General features: G+C 39.7%; 2 gene segments (V, D, J or C); both read left to right on the top strand.

Moving 5' to 3' along the window:
• Nucleotides 1-22,946, top strand: part of LOC309544178 (immunoglobulin gamma-1 heavy chain-like) — a 764,436-nt gene that overhangs the window by 603,507 nt on the left and 137,983 nt on the right.
• Nucleotides 1-22,946, top strand: part of LOC309559259 (Ig mu chain C region membrane-bound form-like) — a 65,706-nt gene that overhangs the window by 12,845 nt on the left and 29,915 nt on the right. The window contains exons 2-4 of the C gene segment in view: nt 5,242-5,568; nt 10,845-11,150; nt 21,493-21,813.

Genomic DNA, 22,946 nt, shown 5'->3' on the forward strand with positions numbered 1-22,946 from the left:
GATTAAAATGTTAAACCATACTCAAAACACCACCCAATATCGTATTACGGAGATTCTCCAACTAAAAAAGCAAAAGGAGTGGCAATAGGGATGGCAAGAGAAGTGAACTTTACATTGCAAGATAGAACGTGGACCTGGAAGGCAGATTTATATTCCTGGGGGGGACAGGGTATGGAATGTACATTGGCAAATATTTATTGCCCTAACAAGAACCCGACTGGGTATCTGAAAGAAGTTTTGGGAAAGCTGATGGATTATAAAAGGTCCAATTAATCCTGACAGGAGATTTAAATTTCTGGATGGATCCAAGGGCTGACAGTTCATTGTGTACACTGGGGATTAGAGGCTATCAACTCAGGATGATAAAAAATAAATTACACCAATGCCAATTGGTAGACGTGTGGAGGGTACATCACCCTGGGATAAAGAATTATACTTTCTACTCCCCAGTGCATGGAACGTACGCAAGGCTGGACTACATAATGGTGGAGCACAGATTGTTGGAGTCAGTAGAAAAAACATCAATAGAAATAATGACATTATCAGACCATGCCCCAGTAATAATGAACTTAAAATTAAGGAAAATCAAGACAAGAGGAGTACCTGGAGATTAAATGAAGATCTGGTACAAGATAAAAAGATATAAGATAAAATAAAAAAATAATTAGATCAGTACTTTCAATTAAATGAAACCCCAGGAATCTCAGAAGCCACGATATGGAAAGCTCACAAACCTTATATTAGAGGAACATTGATCTCATTAGGGGCTAGGAAGAAAAAAGAAAGGACATGTAACATGAGAAAATAATAACAGATATCTATGAGCTGGAAATGCAAAATAAAGAGAAAGTAGATAGTGAAGTACAGTGTGCACTAATATTATTAAGAGATACGCTAAAAGATGTAATGGAACAGGAAACAAGACATGCTTTCAATGGAGTGGCCAAGGAAAGACCAAGAAAACTGGAAAAACTAAACCAGGAAAATATCTATCAAAAATACTAAAAAATAAAAAAAACAAAAAATGATATAGAAAAAATGAATAACGGTAAAGGAGAGATAATGCATTCAACAACGGAAATAGCTAGGGTTATAGCATACTATATGCAGTCAGACAGAATGGGACACAAGAGGCTGAAATTGAAAGAACACAAAAAATACAAAATTTTCTAAAGGAAGCAAAACTACCTAAAATATAAGAAGAAAATTACAAACTTTAGAAGATCCAATAACACAAGAGGAGATCAGCCTAGTATTAAAAAATACAGCAATAGGGAAGAGCCCAGGACCCGATGGGTTCACGATCCACTATTAACAGAAATGATTGAATGGTCAAAGATAAAAAGTGAAAAAAGTTGGGTGAACATTGAAAACGAGTACAGATCCGTGTCGTGGGGCCTGTTTTGAGAGGGCCGCCCCTTCTGTGGTAAGAGTCAGTAAATGGGGTCAGTCAAAGGGGATGCTAGAGAGTTTCCTGAAGATAGAGTTGTTGCACTTGCAACAAGTCTGCTGCTAGAGAGAGCAAGAAGACTTAATTCTTCCATACACGTGGCAATATGGGTAAAGCAGTGTGTGTGTGCTTCCATAAATAACCTGGTGAGGCCAAGTGAGAGTTGTCCTTATCAATAGGGATAGACCGATATGTTTTTTTCAGGGCCGATACCGATATTTTGGTTGCAACGTATCGGTATCGGCCGATATGGGCCGATATTTTGTACATTTAAAGTTTTAAAAAATAAACACAATTTCTGACACAAATCTGGTACTGAACATGTTCATTTTTGTTAAATGCTTAATGGCTGGCTTGCTGGCACCCTGTGGTGGGTGGCTGGCACCCTGTGGTGGGTGGCTGGCTGGCACCCTGTGGTGGGTGACTGACTGTCTGGCACCCTGTGGTGGGCGGCTGGCTTGCTGGCACCCTGTGTTGGATGGCTGGCTGACTGGCATCCTGTGGTGGGTGGGTGGCTGGCTGGCTGGCACCCTGTGGTGGATGGCTGGCTGGCTGGCACCCTGTGGTGAGTGGCTGGCTGGCTTGCACCCTGTGGTGGGTGGCTGGCTGGCTGGCACCCTGTGGTAGGTGGGTGGCTGGCACAGGGGCTGTGGGTGGCTGGCTGGTACAGGGCCTGTGGGTGGCTGGCTGGTACAGTGCCTGTGGCTGGCTGGTACAGGGCCTGTGGATGTGGGTGGCTGGCTGGTACCGGGCTGCTGTGGGTGGGTGTATGGCTGTGATACACTCCCGTGAGACTAGTCCTGACTCCAGAAAAGGCTGTCCAAGGCGAGGGAGGAGGCCTAAGAAGACAGAATGATGTCACAAAAATATCGGGAATATCAGCCAGTTCCAGGGCCAATACCGATATATCGGGGAAAGTGCATATCGGCCCCCGATATATCCGCCTAGCCGATAATCGGTCTATCCCTACTTATCGATCCAAGTTCCACAATAAATATCAAACGAGAACCCGTGGACTGTCTATTGAGTAACGAGCAACTGGGAGTAAGGATGAATGATTGAACTGTCCCTAAGTGACTGTCTGCAGGTAATCAGAGGAGGCCCAAGAACTCATCACACAGCAAGCCCTACGGGCACAGTACTACACTGAAGATTGGAATATTATCCCCAAATGCCCATCAGCAGGTCATTGCATTTACTGTATTTTTTTTTTTAATCCATATACACATGTACACATGTTACATATGTAACATCAGCAGGAAATCAGTCATGATAAAAATATTTAATCTATCATCGCTGCCCTACTTCATAAAATGCTAATTTCCAGGCCATTATTTTGAGTTTATTGCTTTAAAGTAACCCTGTTACTAGTTATTGGAAATGAAAATAAACCCAGCCTATATAAGAAGAAAATATATATTCACCTTTTTGATGGGACGTTACTTAAAAGTTCACTGTGCTGCAGAACTTCACCTGCCATTGGTATCTCACATTTCTGGCTGTGTTGGATACCTTCTCACTGCTCAGCAGCTATATGCTGTGGTTCCTTCTGCCAGTCCCCAAATCACTACATGGGGGGCAGAGAGGAACAACCATAGCACTGGGGAAAAAAAACTATTTTCCAACACACCCGGAATGTTGGACACCAATGGTGGCCAGAAATCTGCATCAAAACTAAGTCTTAGGACATGACTCATAAAAAAATAAGAATACATTATTGTCAGACTGGGTTTAGGTTCATTTACTGCCATTGATGACAGGGTTAATACTTTCTTAGTCTTTTTCGTAAAAGTTTACAGCAAAAGCAAGTAATATCTCTTGATCTATTCTTTTTTGATGAGACAGATACTCAGAAAATATTAAAGTAAGAATGTTGGCACAACTGCCTGTCTAGCAAATTCAAAAGTTGGTCAGCAGTTATAAGCACTGTTTCCTATGACAGTATATTTTTTAAAATTTTCAGTAAATTTGTGGAATCTGTGATTCTGATGAGACAAAAAACATTGGTACAGTAACACAAAACGTTGCAATTTAGTGCAGTTAAAACAAATGCAAAGTGGATGATTTTCTTCTTCTTTTGTTTAAACATTTTGTTTTTCCTCTTAGGGTATTCACACGAGTGATCCGATCAGATCCGCCTGTCAGTTTTTTAGGTGGATCTGATGGGATCCTCCCTGCATCCCTATGGGGCAGCGGATGTCAGCAGAGACAACTCCGCTGACACCCACTGCCATCCGCATCCGATCCTGTCCGTGAAATCTGGACGGATGGAAACCCTATTTTCCATCCGTCCAGGGGATTGGATCGGATCAGATCGGATGAGGGCGGACAGGCGGTCCACTCTCATCCGATTCCCCCATTGAGATGCAAAAGAGGAGAGCACCCTCCAATGGGACATTAAAGATCTTCCAAAAATAATGTACTGCTGTTAAGCAATGAAAAAAAGTTTTTTTTATGTAAAAAATATAATTTTATTCAAAAAAGAGTAAAAAAGAAAAAAGGCATAATACATAATACATACATATGAAACAGACAGGGGTGGCTAGCCCTAAAATGACCACATCTAATGGTAACTAGGTACAATGTAGTAGTATAGTAGGTAAAACAAGTGGTAATTACACCTGACACGTTTCTGGAAAATTATCCGTCTTCAGGGGTGTTGTGACATACATTTGTGACAAACAGAGTACCTATGACCTCTAGGCAGGGATGGAAGATGGAATGACATGGTCCCGGCCAATCTCCCAATGGAGGAAAATAACCACGAAAGCCCAGCGAGACCACCCAAAGGGGTGGAAAAGGGGCCAGGGCTACAAATCTTGCTGGAATATGGCAAGATGCTGTGCAAGATGGTAATGGGTAAAGAAAAGCCCTACGTAGCTTGCTCAGGAGACTGTAAGGAGCGAACGCGCGCCGGCGGTGGCGAGCTCCCGCCCCTGCTCGTTACCTGGGGAGCCGTGTGACCGGTGGCTCCATTGGCCGACAGCCATCTGTCATTCTCCCTGAAGTGATCACAGAGGCTATGTGATCCTGCTATATAGGATCACATGTCTCTGTGAGTACTTCACAAGCCACGCCCCTCCACAGTTAGAATCACGCCCCTAGGGATACATTTAACCCACTGATCACCAGTAATGTTAACCCCTTCCCTGCCAGTGTCATTATTACAAGAACAGTGCATATTTTTAGCATTGATTCCTGTAGTAATGTCACTGGTATTTCCCAAAAGTGTCTAAAATGTCAGTTAGGAGTCCGATCTGTCTGCCGCAATGTCGCAGTCCCGCAAAACAAATTGCAGATCGCCGCCATTAATAGTAAAAAAAATCCAATAAAAATGACATAAATCTTTCCCGTAGTTAGTAAACGCAATAACTTTTGTGCAAACCAATCAAAATACGCTTATTGCAATTTTTTTTTACCATAAATATGTAGCAGAAAACAAATTGGCCTAAAATGTTAAAACATTTTGATTTTTACTTTTTTTTTGAGAATTTCATATAAAAAAATTTGAAAAATATTGTTATTTTTTCAAAATTGTCCTTTTTTTTGTTTATAGCGCAAAAAATAAAAATTGCACAGGTGATCAAATACCCCCAAAAGAAAGCTCTGTTTGTGGGGAAAAAAAGACGTCAATTTTGTTTGGGTACAGCGTCGCAGGGCCAAGCAATTGCCTGTTAAAGTCGCCCAGTGCTTAATCGCAAAATAGGGCCTGGTCATTGAGCAGCCAAATCCTCCGGGGCTAAGGTGGTTAAATATTAATGTAACTTTGCATGTGAATCTATTTCCTACAGATACCCTCTGCAAACGTCCTATTGAAGGAAGAGGTAATATTGAAGTCTTGCTTCATTCTTGTGGAGTTAAAGCTGAAGAGACTATTGTGCCCGTGGTGTGTCTGGTATCAAATTTAAAAGGCAACCTTTACCGTCTTAACTGGCTTAAAAATGGAGTTCCCTACAATATTGATAGTGAATTCAAACCTTTGAAGGGTAAAGATGATTTATACTCCGGAAGAAGCTCACTGAATATCAGCAAGGAGAGCTGGAACCAGGAGGATGAATATACATGTCAAGTAAAATCTATGAATGAAAATTACATAAAAAATATTAGCAAATGTTCAGGTAAAGAAATATATGCAAAATGTGTTAAATATTTGTTAGAGCGTTTGTCTACTAAAAATTGACATATGGGGGGGGGGGGGGGGGGAGATTTGCTAAAACTGATCCACTCAGAACCCGGTGCAGCTGTGCATGGTAGGCCATCAGCTTCTAACTTCGGCTTGTTCATTTAGGGTTTGGCAATAAAACCTGGAAGCTTATTGCTTTTTTATGCAGACCTGCACCAGACTTTCCAGTTTCCTAAATAACCCCCATGAACACATAGATCTGCAGAACTGTTATGGCAGTTGCAAAGTGTTCTATTCTTCTTACCAGATTTTACTCATTTTGTCATGTTACAACCAAAAACGTAAACGTATTTTATTGGGATTTTATGTGATAGACTAACACAAAGTGGCACACAATTGTGAAGTGGAAGGAAAGTGATATATGGTTTTCAAACTTTTTTACAAATAAATATCTGAAAAGTGTGACGTGCATTTGTATTCAGTACTCCCGGGAGGTGGAGCTGCTCGTCACCTGCTTCCATCCTCATTTGATCACTGGATGCCGAAAGCTGCAATCCCCGCAGCAGCCCCGTTTCATCTATAGCTTCTGGACGGTGCTTTCTGGCTCATACGCTACTTGTGTAATGTGAGTGCCTTTCTTTGAGTTTTTAATAAAATCATTTTAACAGAGAGCACTTAGATGGCTTGTTATTTTCATATGTTACATGGTATCCTACTGGTGAGCGGGATTTAGTCTGGATCCAATCAGGTGTCCCCTGTATATGCTGTGGTGTCCTGGAATCTGCCTTTGGTTTTTACCCATAAGGGAAAGCGCTATTTTGGTCATCTCAGGTGAGCGCAGTGTATACACCACTGGTGGAGGGGCTTGTATCAGCTTCTTGTTTCCTGCACTTTATGGACCTTTTGGGACTTTTTGCCTGCATTTATGGACTATACCCTTTTTGAAAGTAATTTATCATTGTGCTGCACTATATATATATATATATATATATATATATATATATATATATAATTTTACATGTATCAGATAAGAGTGATTTATCTTCAGTGTTCACCTTGCATTCATTTTTATAGGTTTTTTTTCTGTCTGCGCTGATTTTCATTTGCTTTTTATTCTAAGACATGAATATGCTTTGATCTAAATAATTCCATTGTAGCTCTGGCTCTATGTTTAGGATTGTTGTCCTGCTGGAAGGTGAACCTCCGCCCCAGTCTCAAGTCTTTTGCAGACTCTACCAGGTTTTCTTCTAAGATTGCCCTGTATTCGGCTCCATATGTATTCCTATCAACTCTAACCAGCATCCTCATCCGTGGTGAAGAAAAGCATCGCTATAACTTGATGCTGCCACCACATGTTTCATGGTGGGGATTGTGTGTTAAGGGTGATGTGCTGTGTTAGTTTTCCACCACATATAGTTTTTAGATTCCAAGGTGTCAAAAAATTTTTTTCTATGAGGGTACCTACGTTTTAGTCTTGGACTTTGATGGTACCATAAAATTAAACATTCACTAGAAATACAAATATAAAATATAAATGTATTACATCACCATAAAATCGTCAATGAGAAGAAAATACAAGGAAGACAGGTCTTCTTTAAAAAACACAACACATTTGAGAAAAGCTCTATATTGATACCACAAATGGACTAGTAAAGAGCAGTATAATAACCGCAAAGAAACTCATCCTAGTGGATTGTGCCCGACATGTTTCGCGGGATCTAACCGCTTCTTCAGGGGCTTTAAGGGTTTTTTTGTATATTTTATATAGAGAGCTTGATTCCGCATCTAAATTTAGAAGCAGAAAACAAAAATAAATAAATACATACAAAAATTATTATATACAAATAATAACAACATATACTGTAAAATAACATCACATATGGCATGGCAAAGGTAAAACCCCCAGACAGAATATGGTCCCCATTACAGCCTTACCCAGAGCGGGGCAGGGTACAAGACAGGTACGGACCAGCGGACATCAAATACGCCTCCCCTGGCAGATATGGGAGCCCTATCCCATAAAAACATATGGAGAAAACAGGATTAAGACATTGATTGGTGCATATAAAGTATGATCAACTGGATGGGCAAATGTTATAAAAGCATACCATGCAAAAGACACTGAAAGGTTGCAAAGCTGCCTGGGCCAGGTCTGAAGTGCCACCAAAATCCACACAGGAAATACTTCATATGTAGAAATGGTATCACCACCATAGGTGTAGATAGAGAAGAGGGGCTACACTTTAAAATCTGATCTAAGAAGGTAAGCATAGTAAAGTATTAAAATAATTAATAAAGAAAGAACAAATCAGATAACCTAGAAAAACAAACAACTCACCGCAATGGAGGTTATAGCACCCTAATAGTTGGGCAAGCCCCAAACAACAGCTACATCTGGGGTCCACAAGATAATCAGCCCCCTTTTATGGTGATGTAATACATTTATATTTTATATTTGTATTTCTAGTGTACACATAGAGTTTTGTTTTAGGCCACAAAGTTAAATTTTGGTCTCATCTGGCCAGAGCACCTTCTTCCACATGTTTGCTGTGTCCCCCACATGGCTTCTCACAAACTGCAAATGGGACTTCTTATGGCTTTTTTCTTGCCACTCTTACATAAATGCCAGATTTGTGAAGTGCAGGATTAATAGTTGTCCCGAGGACAGATTCTCCCACCTGAGCTGTGGATCTCTGCAGCTCCTCCAGAGTTATCATGGGCCTCTTGGCTGCTTCTCTGAATAATGTTCTCCTTGTTCGGCCTGTCAGTTTAGGTGGATGGCCATGTCTTGGTAGGTTTGCAGTTGTGCCATACTCTCCATTTTCAGATGATGGATTTAACAGTGCTCCATGAGATGTTCAAGGCTTGGGATATTTTTTATAACCTAACCCTGCTTTAAACTTCTCCACAACTTTATCCTTGACCTGTCTGGTGTGTTCCTTAGCCTTCATGATGCTGTTTGTTCACTAACTTTCTCTAGCAAACCTCTGAGGGCTTCACAGAACAGCTGTATTTATACTGAGATTAAATTACACACAGGTGGACTCTATTTACTAATTAGGTGATTTCTGATGGCAATTGGTTCCACTAGATTTTAGTTAGGGGTATCAAAGTAAAGGGGGCTATATACAAATGCATGCCACAATTTTTAAATGTTTGTTTGTAAAATGGTTTGAAAACCATTTACCATGTTCCTTCCACTTCACAATTATGTGCCACTTTGTGTTGGTCTATCACATAAAATCCCAATAAAATACATTTATCTTTTTGGTTGTAACATGACAAAATGTGGAAAATTTCAAGGGGTATGAATACTTTTTCATGGCACTGTACGAAGAAGTGTTTTGTTTCCTTTAGCTTGCACAGCTATATGAATGATCCTTTGTAGCAATTTGAAATTATGTAAAGTTTTTGTTGTTGTCCATATCATCTGTTTATAGCTGACTAAAGCTATCCAGGTGTAGAGATAGAATGTTGTTGGAGATATTGGGGTTGATTCATTAAAGAGTAGGCTGCTCGCTTAGAAAAGTACTTGTTCACTTTGCTAGTACATGATTGGTAAGCATAGCTTCATGGTATTTACTGCCCTCTGTGAATATTTAAATTTGCTCCTGGCTCCCCCCATCCTTTGGCAATTGGATCATTTTTTAGCTTTGTCTAGGCAAGAATGTCATAGGGCCCCCCACCTGCCTCCTGGGATTTCCATTACCATTTTATTGATGGCTGCATGTGTGCAGGATTCCAGGCATATGCAGATGGGCAGCAGATATTTAGGATCCATAACAGATATATGACACATTAGTACACATGCAGGGGATTCCCTCATAAGCATGCAGACACTGCAGGTACCAAAGACCCTGATACCAGTGGTGTGTTTGCATTTGGGGGACTTTCCCATGCGTGGGCAGATGTGCTGCAAGTCCCAAAGACTAAGCATGCACGGGATATCCATAGAGGGCAGTACAGAACAGTGGGGACAGGACCGCTAGTGCTGGACTGAAGTTACTCTTTATGTTTTACAAAACACTTATGGTATGAATGTGACTAAAATGTCAATACAATACTAGATTTCTTCACTGCTTTTTATACAGCTTGCAAGCAGATGCTTAGAAGTCTTGTGGTTAGCTAAAACGTTTTGCCAGGTTGCTTAGGTCGGAAGGGGTTAAGCAGGCTCCGCATTTTCCCCGGGCATTTCTGGGCTCTACTCTCCACCCTGTGTTATCAAAAAATAGTGTCAAGGTTCTGCTCAGTGGGCGCTCAGCCATACCCTGGATTGAAAAAGAAACAGAGGTGAAAATTAAGATGTAGCCCACAGCAACCTACAGAGCACCCCCCAAGTTAAACTGGGGCCAGATTATGGATTCTTACTTTGGGGCAGGTATGCACTGGGTAGCCTGCAGTTAGACAGTTAGGCAGTTAGGGTAAAAACCTATGCCGTATGGCCGTATGACCATATGGCTGTATTCACTGCATTGTTGGATTGTACTTCCAGATGTCCAGTAAAGTTTATTAACTTTTCCATATCTGGTCTGAAGTTACTGCAAAAGGGAGCATGATGGTATATGGCATATGACAAAGAACAGGGCCTGTTACATAAATGCAGAGTGAAGAGGAGGACATAAGGGCAACCAACACTAAGGGAATGATATGGCACCTGGACAGTGGAAGGACAGTACCGACAGGGGTCATGGTTTCTCTGTATAGTGATAGAGTCGGTTCGCTGACTCCCTCCCTAGCGGTTTGTGCCCCAGTAACCGGGACCATATCCGTGTGGCAGAGACCTCATGGACCTAGCCAAGGGTACTAAAATAGCTAACGGAGTTAAGACATGCATGCAGGAGGTTCACGCTGTTCCATGGCAGGATCCAAACTCCATCACTTGGGGTAAGGTGATTGGAAAGCTGGACTGGAGGAACAAAACACAAGCTTAGCGGTGTTCCCTTCTATATGCTACATTCCAAGAGACAATGTGTATGGTATCAGGGGACAGAATGGTTACCTAATGGAGCCTCAAGTTATGGTATGACTGCACCAGGTGTACGGCTCACTTCTGAATATGGGGTGCCTCTTTAATGTTGAGTTCATATAAAGGCAGCCCTGTGCATTACTGAGCATGTACACGGAAAGAGGAGGCCCCATGTGCAGGGTGAGTTGGCCCCGCCCATAAACTTGCACATTTTATTTTACCGTATTTCATATGTTTATCTGGTAGAAATGTATGTGATAAATATCACGTGAAACCTGTCCTGAAACATATCTCTCTGTACTCAGCATGTCAATCAAGCTTTGTCACACCAATTGTGGAGGTAGAATTACCAACCAGGGAAGATTTCAAAAATGACAATGCTACAATAAAATGCTCAGTTCTGGCCACCAATCCAGATGCCAATCAGGTATTTTTATGGTTCAATGGCAAAGATTCAAAGAAGAAAGGCACAATTGTTCACACTGGGAACAATCAAAGAGTCAAGCTTCAATATAAAGTTACAGATAAAGAATGGGAGCCAATCAAGGAAATATCCTGTGTAGTGAAGCAGCCCTGCTCTATGCCAGATGTACATGCAAAAATAAATAAAAGTAAGTATATTGCACAGTCAACATTCAGCAAATGTCAATACAGAAACAAATTAAATAATTACTATAGTACAGCATTCCAAAGTAACCTACAAAATCTGTTGCAGCATTAGAGACAATAGGAATATAAACTTTAATTGTTTGTATGCACTTAGAGCGATGGATATATGATAATTTTTTCTGGGACTTGTTACACATCCACTTTATTTAAGGCCAGTGTCATAATTGTCAGTGTGTAATTAACTAAAAAGGTTTGCGTGGGCACAGCATTACAACATTTCTACGGTTCCCAGCAACCAAATATAACAAAATAAAAATGGAGAGCCCATTACCACATTAAGACTGCCCGCTGCACATTTACTGTGGCAGGCAGCCTCTCCTGCGTGAACTGACGTAGGGGTACGTCTGTCGCACGCATGGTGCAGGGGGGCGAGCGAGCACCATCGGCGGTGCGCTCCTGCCCCCACTAGGCAGCGGGGATGCCGATTCACGGGGCTGGAGGCCACGATTGCTGACAGGCACCTGGGATCGCTCTCCGCTGAGAGAGAAGGATGGTCAGCTGTTGTAAACACAGCCGACCGTTCTTCTCTCTGAAATGATCACAGAGAGCCTGTGATCCTTCCTAAATAGGATCACAGGTCTCTATGATCATTTCACAAGCCCCTCCCCCCACAGTTAGTAAACCCTCCCCTAGGCTCACATTTAACCCTTTGATCACCCACTAAGTTAACCCCTTCCCTGCCAATGTCATTATTACAGTAACAGTGCATATTTTTAGCACTGATTACTGTAGTAATGTCATTGGTCCCCCCCCAAAAGTGTCAAAAATGTCAGTTAGGGGTCCGATCTGTCTACGTTGCAGTCCTGCTAAAAAATCTCAGATCGCCGCCATTACTAGTAAAAGAAATAAAATAAAATAAAATAAAAATGACATAGATCTTCCCCCTAGTTTGTAGACGCGATAACTTTTGCGCAAACCAATCAAAATAAGCTTATTGCAATTTTTAATACCACAAATATGTAGCAGAATACAAATTGGCCTAAAAGGATGAAAATTTTAGATTTTTCATTTTTTTGGGGGTGGGGGGAAATGTTATACAGCATATGTCGCTCTTTTTTGTTTATAGCGCAAAAAATATAAATCGCAGAGGTGATCAAATACCACCAAAAGAAAGCTCTTTTTGTGGGAAAAAAGGCATCAATTTTATTTCACTATAGTTTCGCACGACGGCACAATTTTCAGTTAAAGTAACGCAGTGCCGAATCACAAAATAATGGCCTGGTCATTAGGGGGCAGATCCTTCCGGTCCAGAACTGGTTGAAAGATAAAATAAATAAAACAAAAAAAAAATTCACCTTCAGTCCAGAGATTTCTCCTGCAGTACTTTTTGTGTCACTAAAATGTCCTCTGAGAGCCAGCATAGTGCTACACACTTCTTCTGAGCCCAGGTAGTTCAGGACCCGACACTCCTATGACTGGAGAGTGAAAGTAGAGGCAGCACAGCGATGCCACTTTGTTTTCTCCTATCAGCTTGCTTCTTGTTAGCACATGAATACAGTGGTTCCTTGTACTGCCTCTTTCTCTCACAGTCCATTGCTGCTGCACAGGGGCAACAAGAGGCCAATACTTTTGTCTCCAGTTAAAATCCAGTTAAAAATATTGGCATGTGGAGTGCGTTGAGGGAACACATGCTGTTGGACCATAACAAAACAAATGGCTGTTCCAAAAAATACATGCAAGGTGGCATAAAGCTGCCCTATGTATGTAAATAGATTGAACAAGCAATATTTTTATTAACACATGTACAGGTAAGTCTGGAGTACACACTTCTTTAAGAGACATTGCAATGAAATATCAAGGGAGCTTTGATTATATCATATAAGATCAATTAAGGTTAAAGAAGGTAAATTATATAAAATGGTAAATACTGTATATAAGATAATGCTAGGTTGTGCCTACTTTAAAGCTTGCAAATACTTTTGCATTTATCAAACCTACAGTTCCATTGTGTGATTTTGCTAGGGTAAATGCCTGGTAGGGCTCTGGTAGAGAGATTTCCCCTTTCTTCCCATCCTGCTAACAACAGTTTATGAGACAAGGATATAGGGGTTGATTTACTCAAGGCAAATAGCTGCACTGCAAGTGCAGTTGCTCCAGAGCTTAGTAAATGAGCAAAAGCTCTGCTGACTTCCGTCAGCCGATCATGTGCAAGGGAAAATATTTTTTTTTTTGTTTTTTTTTCCTTGCACGTATTTGTGTATTCTTTGCAATGTGAAACTTTATCTATTTTGCTAAGCTTTGGAGCAACTGCACTTTCAGGGTGCAACTACACTTTGAAAAGTGCACAGTCTATTTGCCTTTGAAAAATCAACCCCATATGAAAACCATAGCAGTCCATCAGCTGAGTTAGACATATTTTGCCATATTTAAATACAAATAGCAAAGCTGTAACACAATCTTTATAAACCTCTAAGACTTTGTGCGCTAGCAAGATGCAATGCTCAGTAGGTTTGCTGACAGGTAAACAGCTGCAAAGTAGTGCTTAGTATTTGGTAAGGACCTTACAAGCAAGGAAGAAGAGGTATTACAGTATCACAGTAATTACTTTGTGCCTGCAATGTGCTTTGAAACAGGCACACATGTCACAGTAGTGAATTTACTAGGTTTGAACATACTATTCAAACAAAGAAAAAAGTTACAGTGTATTACTCTAACAGTTAGCGCTGTGATAATGCAAACAAAAATGCAAAAACAGTAAAAAAATATAATAAATGAAAGTCCATATAATGTAAAACACCCGGTGCTGTTCTTCGTGCCGATAATATAATGTGCCAATGCTCTATACACATACAGTGTAATAAGTGAAATCCTCCTTTTTCCAAGTCTCCACATCCAAACACCACCTCGCGGGCAATTGGTGATCCTTCTCCCTTTAGATGAGAGCTACAAATGCCTTCCATTCTCATGGTTGTAAACCAGCATTTTAGTTGGAATCATCAACTCACAGGCAGGTGTCAGAACACTCATTCCGCACAATGTAATATGTCAGATATTATATGGAAACAAAAGGGAAACTTCCAATGGCAAAGTAACCAAAATCACCAAAATGTATTAAAAAGATAAAAAAGAGCTGCTCACATTGTTTCAAAACAGTTTAGGTGTTCACAATTGAGATCATATGGAATACTGCTATCGTATCATATCTCACCACTGTTGGACGCTGTAAATATACATCCTGCTGTCTCCTCTGGTCGCCGTTTAGCCATGCTTCGACGCGTTTCATCACTTCTGACTTAGTCACTGGGGCGTGGCTGCACAGCGACCTAATCTAAATATTCTCCCTCTATTGCGAGTGTGCACACCTCTTCACAGCTCACACCGTATCCTCTAGACATTACGCAATCCTTTTATCCCTCAGTTCAATTAACCCCTGAATGGCCTGATCAAATATTTTGCCACGGAACTTCGATAGATTTTTACAAGATATTACCATAAGTTCATTGAGCAATGCCACATGTATTAAATTACCACACGAGGGAGGATATATAAGGCAATTTATCCAAATACATTATATCAAGTCATACAAAGTATACATACTATGTTTAAATGAGACCCAATCAACTCACTAATGAGTGGCCACCAATGCTACATAGATTAGAAAAAAATGAATATTATGCCTATCTTCATATAAAATAATTTAAAGCAATTAGAGTTTTTAATAATCACTGATGAAACAGTTGATATCCAATTCAATGTTCATACATTCTGGTTTTACAGTGCATAAAGTGTATATCCACTTAGTTTTCCTTCTAGAAATATCCCTGACCTTATTTGACCCTCTCCAGGTAGGGTAAACATGATCTATACCCCAAAATAACATTTCTTCACAAATAAATCCACATTTACCCCCCCCCCCCCCTTTAGCTAGCAATTGCTGTGTGGAAGCATTCAAGAATTGTGTACTAGGAGATTTGGATCAGATAGTACCGAAAAAAGGAGTGAAACCCACACATTAAAGAAGGGATTGAGAGTTTAGAAAAATTAAACTATATCATAATAAGACCAGCAGATAAAAGGGGGGGGGGTAGTGATATTGGATAAGGATTTTTATCATAAACAATTGGAAAATATGTTATCAGATCGAAATACTTATAAAGCCCTACAAAAAAATCTCACCATAAAGTACACAGTTAGTTAAGCTGGTAAAGTATGGGTGCAAGAATAATATATTAACTAAGAAAGAAAAATGATATCTAACCCCTAGTGTCTGCAGAATACCAGTGGTCTACACATTACCTAAAATCCATAAAAATGTAGATGCTCCCCCGGGCCACCCAATCATGAATGGGATTGGATTGGTGACGGCGAGCCTCGGGGAGTATCTGGATACGTTTTTACAGGCGAGTGTTCTGCAGACAAAGACTTGCCTGAAGGATACTAAGGAAAGTTTAACACTCATCAATTAAGTAAAATTACAAGAAGGAAGGGGGGGCAAAAGAGTGGAATTACAAGAGTCCAATTCCCCCCCGAAACAATGCCAGAACAGGTCAGAAGCACAGAGGTTAAGAAATGATAAGCTCAGAGTCCTGTCTACAAATGCTCGCAGTTTAGGTAAAAAAATCAATGAACTTGGGTCAATTATGGCATCTGAGAATGTAGATTTAGTGGCTGTTACGGAGACATGGTTTAATGAAAGAAATGACTGGGACATAACCATACCAGGGTACTCTTTATACAGAAGAGACAGAGAAGGCAAGAAAGGAGGAGGAGTGGCCCTGTATATGAAAGATAGCATTAAATCTAACCTAATACAAGTTGGTGAGGCCAACATAGAGTCAGTTTGGGTTACGTTGCAGTTTGCTAATCATGCAGTAACTCGTGTAGGTGTGATATATAGACCACCTGGTCAAGTCAAAGAACTAGATGATCTACTAGTTGAAGAAATAGCTAAAATGACAATGAAAGGAGAAGTTATCATTATGGGAGATTTCAATCTTCCAGATATAAACTGGAAAACCCAAATAGCAAGTTCTACCAGGAGTACAGATATTCTAAATTCCCTACTGGGGTTGTCTTTGCAACAAGTGGTTGAGGAGCCAACCCGGAGGGAGGCCATTTTGGATCTGGTATTCACAAATGGGGATTCGGTATATGATGTCATTGTAGGTGAAACCTTGGGATCCAGTGATCACCAGTCAGTGTGGTTTAATATAAGAACTGTGAAAGAGTCACACCACACAAAAACAAAAGTTTTAGATTTTAGAAAAACAGACTTTTCAAAAATGAAATTAGTCATAAATGAGTCCTTATCAGACTGGTACGGATTACATGGAGTCCAGGAGAAATGGGACTACTTGAAAGGTGCATTATTGAAGGCAACAGAAAATTGCATTAGACTTGTCAGTAAAAGCAAAAAAAGGAAGAGACCACTGTGGTACTCAGCAGAAGTGGCCCAAATTATTAAAAATAAAAAGCTAGCATTTTGTAATTATAAAAAAACCCAGAGCAATGAAGATAAGGAAATCTACAAGATTAGGCAGAAAGAGGCCAAGCAAGTTTGAACTTCTAAAGCGCAGGCAGAAGAAAAACTAGCTCAGTCTATGAAAAAGGGGGATAAGACATTCTTCAGATATATAAATGAAAAAAGGAAATTAAAACAAGGAATAACTAAATTAAAAACAAAGGACGGAAGGTATGTAGAAGAGAATAAAGGGCTAGACGACTGCCTTAATGAATACTTCTGTTCAGTTCTTACAGAAGAAAAAGAAGGAGAAGGACCTCCACTTGAAAGGATGACTAATGAATCGTTTGATGCATGTGTCTTTACAGAGGAAGACGTTCTAAGATTGCTGTCTAAAGTGAAGACAAATAAGTCACAGGGTCCTGATGAGATACACCCAAAATTATTAAAAGAGCTTAGTGGTGAGCTGGCAAAACCATTAACAGATTTATTTAACCAATCATTAGTAACAGGAGTCGTCCCGGAAGATTGGAAATTGGCAAATGTCGTGCCCATTCACAAGAAAGGTAGTAGGGAGGAATCGAGCAACTATAGACCAGTGAGTCTGACATCAATAGTAGGCAAATTAATGGAAACCCTATTAAAGGATAGGATTGTGGAACATCTTAAATCCCATGGATTGCAAGATGAAAAACAACATGGGTTTACTTCAGGGAGATCATGTCAAACAAATCTTATAGATTTTTTTGACTGGGTGACTAAAATAATAGACGGTGGAGGTGCAGTAGACATTGCATATCTAGATTTTAGTAAGGCTTTTGACACTGTCCCACATAGAAGACTTATCAATAAACTGCAGTCATTGAGCATGGACTCCCATATTGTTGAGTGGATTAGGCAGTGGCTGAGTGACAGACAACAGAGGGTTGTAGTCAATGGAGAACATTCAGAACAAGGTCATGTTACCAGTGGGGTACCTCAGGGATCTGTACTGGGACCAATTTTGTTTAATATCTTCATAAGTGATATTGCAAAAGGCCTCGATGGTAAGGTTTGTCTTTTTGCTGATGACACAAAGATATGTAACAGGGTTGATGTTCCTGGAGGGAAACGCCAAATGGAAAAGGATTTAGGAAAACTAGAAGAATGGTCAGAACTCTGGCAACTGAAATTTAATGTGGATAAGTGCAAGATAATGCACCTGGGACGTAAAAACCAAAGGGCAGAATATAGAATATTTGACACAGTCCTGACCTCAGTATCTGAGGAAAGGGAATTAGGAGTAATTATTTCAGAAGACTTAAAGGTGGGAAGACAATGTAATAGAGCAGCACGAAATGCCAGCAGAATGCTTGGATGTATAGGGAGAGGTATAAGCAGTAGAAAGAGAGAAGTGCTTATGCCGCTGTACAGAACACTGGTGAGACCTCACTTGGAGTATTGTGCGCAGTACTGGAGGCCATATCTCCAGAAGGATATAGATACTCTAGAGAGAGTTCAGAGAAGAGCTACTAAACTAGTACATGGATTGCAGGAAAAAACTTACCAGGAAATGTTAAAGGACCTTAACATGTATAGCTTGGAAGAAAGAAGAGACAGAGGGGATATGATAGAAACTTTTAAATACATAAAGGGAATCAACTCGGTAAAGGAGGAGAGCATATTTAAAAGAAGAAAAACTACCACAAGAGGACACAGTTTTAAATTAGAGGGGCAAAGGTTTAAAAGTAATATGAGGAAGTATTACTTTACTGAGAGAGTAGTGGATGCATGGAATAACCTTCCTGCAGAAGTGGTAGCTGCAAATACAGTGTAGGAGTTTAAGCATGCATGGGATAGGCATAAGGCTATCCTTCATATAAGATAGGGCCAGGGACTATTCATAGGATTCAGATATATTGGGCAGACTAGATGGGCCAAATGGTTCTTATCTGCCGACACATTCTATGTTTCTAAGAACAAGAGGATGTATGGCTGGTACCTGCTGATATAGCATCGTTATATACGGTTATTAACCATGATGATGTGATGTTGGTCCTAAATTGGGCATTAAGTAAAAGGGAGGATATTCCTTATCCCCAAAAAGTGTTTTTGGGTAAGATTTTGGATTTTTTTTGTCACACAATTATTTTTGGTATTCAAATAAATTCTATCAGCAACTAAGTGGAGTAGCGATGGGCGCAAAATTTGCACCCACCGTAGCAAAACCTATTAATGAGTGAATAGGAAGATAGATATGTGTTTCATCAAAAAGAACCAGAATTGTTGTTTTACCTCAGATTTATAGAGAATCTCATGTTTATTTGGAGAGGAACTGAGACTAGTTTACATTAAATTATGACCTATTTAAATCATAATAGGAATAATATAAAATCCGACTATCAATATAGCAAGGAGTCAATTAATTTTTAGATATAACAGGATTCAGACATGAGGGAGGTCTGGTCAGAAAAGCATTTTTTTAACCTACTTACAGAAATAGTTATCTTTCTATCAGAAGCGAACACATCCTTCCTGGTTATAGGATATTCCAAAAAAACAGATGACTAGGATTAGACGCAATTGTACTTTTGATAGCGATTATATTGCCCAGTCACAAATTATTAAAAACAAATTTGTACAAAAGGAGTATAATGAGGAAGATATGAATAGAATTATTGAGGAAACACTGGACAAATCTAGAGATCTTCACATGCAAGATGGTAAAAGAGAGAAAGTCGGGAACAATGATAGTCTGCAATGGAATTTAATTTCAGATTATCACTGTCAATGTAAGGAAGTGGGAAGAATGTTTCATAAACACTGGCACATCCTATTGATGGATACATCCTATTGATGGATACATTTTGTGTACAGGAGAGCATGGAATTGTGGTGAAAGGGTAGTTAAGAAAATAGTGCACCCTCCCAGACAGGTATCCCCTTTCCCCCAAAGCAAAGGTTTTTTTAGCCTGTAAAAAATGGAGAGTGAGCAATATATCGAGGGGGAATATAACAAATTGTAATTCCTTTAAATCAGGTACCACAGGTAGAGAATACAAAATCCCTGAGATTATTACTTGTGATACTATACATGTTGTGTATGCCCTCCAATGTTCATGTGGACTGATTTATGTAGGTCGCACAAAGCGACCTCTGAAAGTCAGATTGGGGGGAAACATAGTGAACATCATTAAGGGATACAAACATCAGAGTGTATCAAAACATTTTTCTAAATATCATTCCAGGGATCCCTCCAAAATGTTTTTTTGGGGTGTAGATCGTGTTTACCCTACATAGAGAGGGTCAAATAGGGTCAGTGTTATATCTAGAAGGAAAACTAAATGGATATACACTTTACCCACTTTAAACCCAGAAGGTATGAATGTTGAATTAGATATCAACTGTTTCATAAGTGATTATTAAATACTCTTATTGCTTTAAAATTATTTTATATGAAGATAGGAATAATATACATTTTTTGCAATCTATGTAGCATTGGTGGCCACTTATTAGTGAGTGGATTGGGTCTCATTTAAACATAGTAGGGACATAATTATATTTGTAATAGTTATATATTTATGGGTTGTATACTTTGTATGACTTGATATAATGTATTTGGATAAATTGCATTAGATAGCCTCCCTCGTGTGGTAATTTAATACATGGGGCATTACTCAGTGGACTTATGTTAAAAACTTGTAAAAATCTAAGTTCCGTGGCGGAATATTTGATCAATCCATTCATGGGTAAAATTGAACTGATGGATAAAAGGATTGCGTAGTCTCCATAGGATACGGCGTGAGCCGTGAAGAGGTGTGCACACTCGCAATAGAGGGAGGATATTTATATGAAGTCACCGCACCGTGCAGCCACCCCCTGTGACGGAGTCGGAAGTAACGAAAAGCATCAGGGTGTGGCTACACGGCGACCAGAGGAGACACTGGGATGTATATTTACAACGTACATAATAGGTGAGATAGGATACGATAACAGCATTGCATGTGATTGAAAATGTAAACGCCTACACTGTTTTTAAACAATGTGAACCGCTCTTAACCATTAGAATAGAAGGCATTTGTAGCTGGTGAGTTTTTCATCTAAAGGGAGAGGGATCACCAATTGCACGCGAGGTGGTGTTTGGAGATGGAGACTTGAAAAAAGGAGGATTTCATTCATTATATGTGTATAGAGCATTGGCACATTATATTATCAGCATAAAGAACAGCACTGGGTGTTTTACATTATATGGACTTTAATTTAGTATATTTTTTTACTGTTTTTTTAAGTTTTTGCATTTTTGTTTGCATTATCACAGCTCTACCTGATAGAGTAATACACTAACCTTTTTCTTTGTTTGCATTTATATATTTATGGTGATGTTATATTTCTGTTTGGCAAAATTTTAATAGTTTCATAGCGCAGAGTTTTTGATTTTACATTCTTTGAACATACTATTGCTCTGCAGTGACATGTCAAAAATATAACAGTGAGTGTTTTGGTGTCTTAATTCTGTTAAGGATCTTAAGTATTCTTATGTAGAAACAACACCACATAAAGCATGAACTGATATCATTAAAGGCATATTGTACACAATGTGCTGGAAGTATCACAATCCACATGCACAGGTATGTGCATATATACAATACATGATGCTGCTTGGATTTGATACATTCTTATAGATTTGCTGCCTTTTTTGCTCTTACAGCATGGTATTTATTTGTTTGTTTTCTGTCTGGGCTGCTGCAATAATGGCCATAGTTAGGTGTGCTTTAATTCATTTTACTTAATAAATCAGACTCGCTGTGAATGTAAGGCCCGTCACAATACTAAAATATTACTATGAGCAAATGAGTTGTTGTGTAGTTGCTATAGTTTATCATTACACACTGTTTTATGTTGTAGCTCTTGAAGATATCAAGCCAAAGTCCCCCAGCATTAACATTTTAGCATCTTGTTGTGATGGAAATGAAGCAGACGTGGTGACATTGGTGTGCACAATCTCCAATTTCTGGCCCCAGAATATTTTGGTGAAATGGTTACAGAATGGAAGCCTCCATAAAGATCACAATACCTCTATCCTCCCAATGCTTGACAGCAATGGAAATTACTTTATTACAAATACACTAAAAGTTTCCAGGGAAAGCTGGTATAAGAAGCAGTCATACACCTGTGAGGTTACCCATGAAAATAAAAAAATCCAGGAGACTATAAGTATATGTAAAGGTAAGGAGACATACTAGATTATTATCGTTATTATTATTATTATTAATTTTATTATTATTATTATTCAGGATATACAGTATCTATGGATTAAAACTTAGAAAATAAAACCTATAAAAGATTTATTGTTGGCATTTATGAATACAAAATAAAACTACAGTAGCTCACATTTTTGTAAATATTTTATTATAACTTTTCATGTGACAACACTGAAGGAATGACACTTTGCTACAATGTAAAGTAGTGAGTGTACTGCTTGTATAACAGTGTAAATTTGCTGTCCCTTCCAAATAACTCAACACACAGCCATTAATGTCTAAACCGCTGGCAACAAAAGTGAGTACACCCCTAAGTGAAAATGTGCAAATTGGACCCAATTAGCTCTTTTCCCTCCCCAGTGTCATATGACTCATTAGTGTTACAAGGTCTCAGGTGTGAATGGGGAGTAGGTGTGTTAAAGTTGGTGTTATCGCTCTTACTCTCTCATACTGGTTATTGGAAGTTTAACATGGCACCTCATGGCAAAGAACTCTCTGAGGATCTGACAAAAAGAATTATTGCTCTACATAAAGATGGCCTAGGTTATAAGAAGATTGCCAAGACCCTGAAACTGAGCTGCAGCATGGTGGCCAAGACCATGCAGCAGTTTAACAGGACAGTTTCCACTCAGAACAGGCCTCGCCATGGTCGACTAAAGGAGTTAAGTGCACATGCAGCGTTATATCCAGAGGTTGTCTTTGGGAAATAGACATGAGTGCTACCAGCATTGCTGCAGAGGTTGAAGGGGTGAGGGGTTAGCCTATCAGTGCTCAGATCATATGTCGCACACTGCACAAGGAAGCCTCATCTAAAGATGATGCACAAGAAAGCCTGCAAACAGTTTGCTGAAGACAAGCAGACTAAGGACACGGATTACTGGAACCATGTCCTGTGGTCTGGTGAGACCAAAATAAATGTATTTGGTTCCGATGGTGTCAAGCGTGTGTGGCGGGAACCAGGTGAGGAGTACAAAGACAAGTGTGTCTTGCCAACAGTCAAGCATGGTGGTGGGAGTGTCATGGTCTGGGGCTGCATGAGTGCAGCTGGCACTGGGGAGCTACAGTTCATTGAGGGAACCATGAATGCCAACATGTACT

This window comes from Pelophylax lessonae (assembly GCF_965119305.1).
Source record: "Pelophylax lessonae genome assembly, chromosome: 1".
Lineage (NCBI taxonomy): Eukaryota > Metazoa > Chordata > Amphibia > Anura > Ranidae > Pelophylax > Pelophylax lessonae.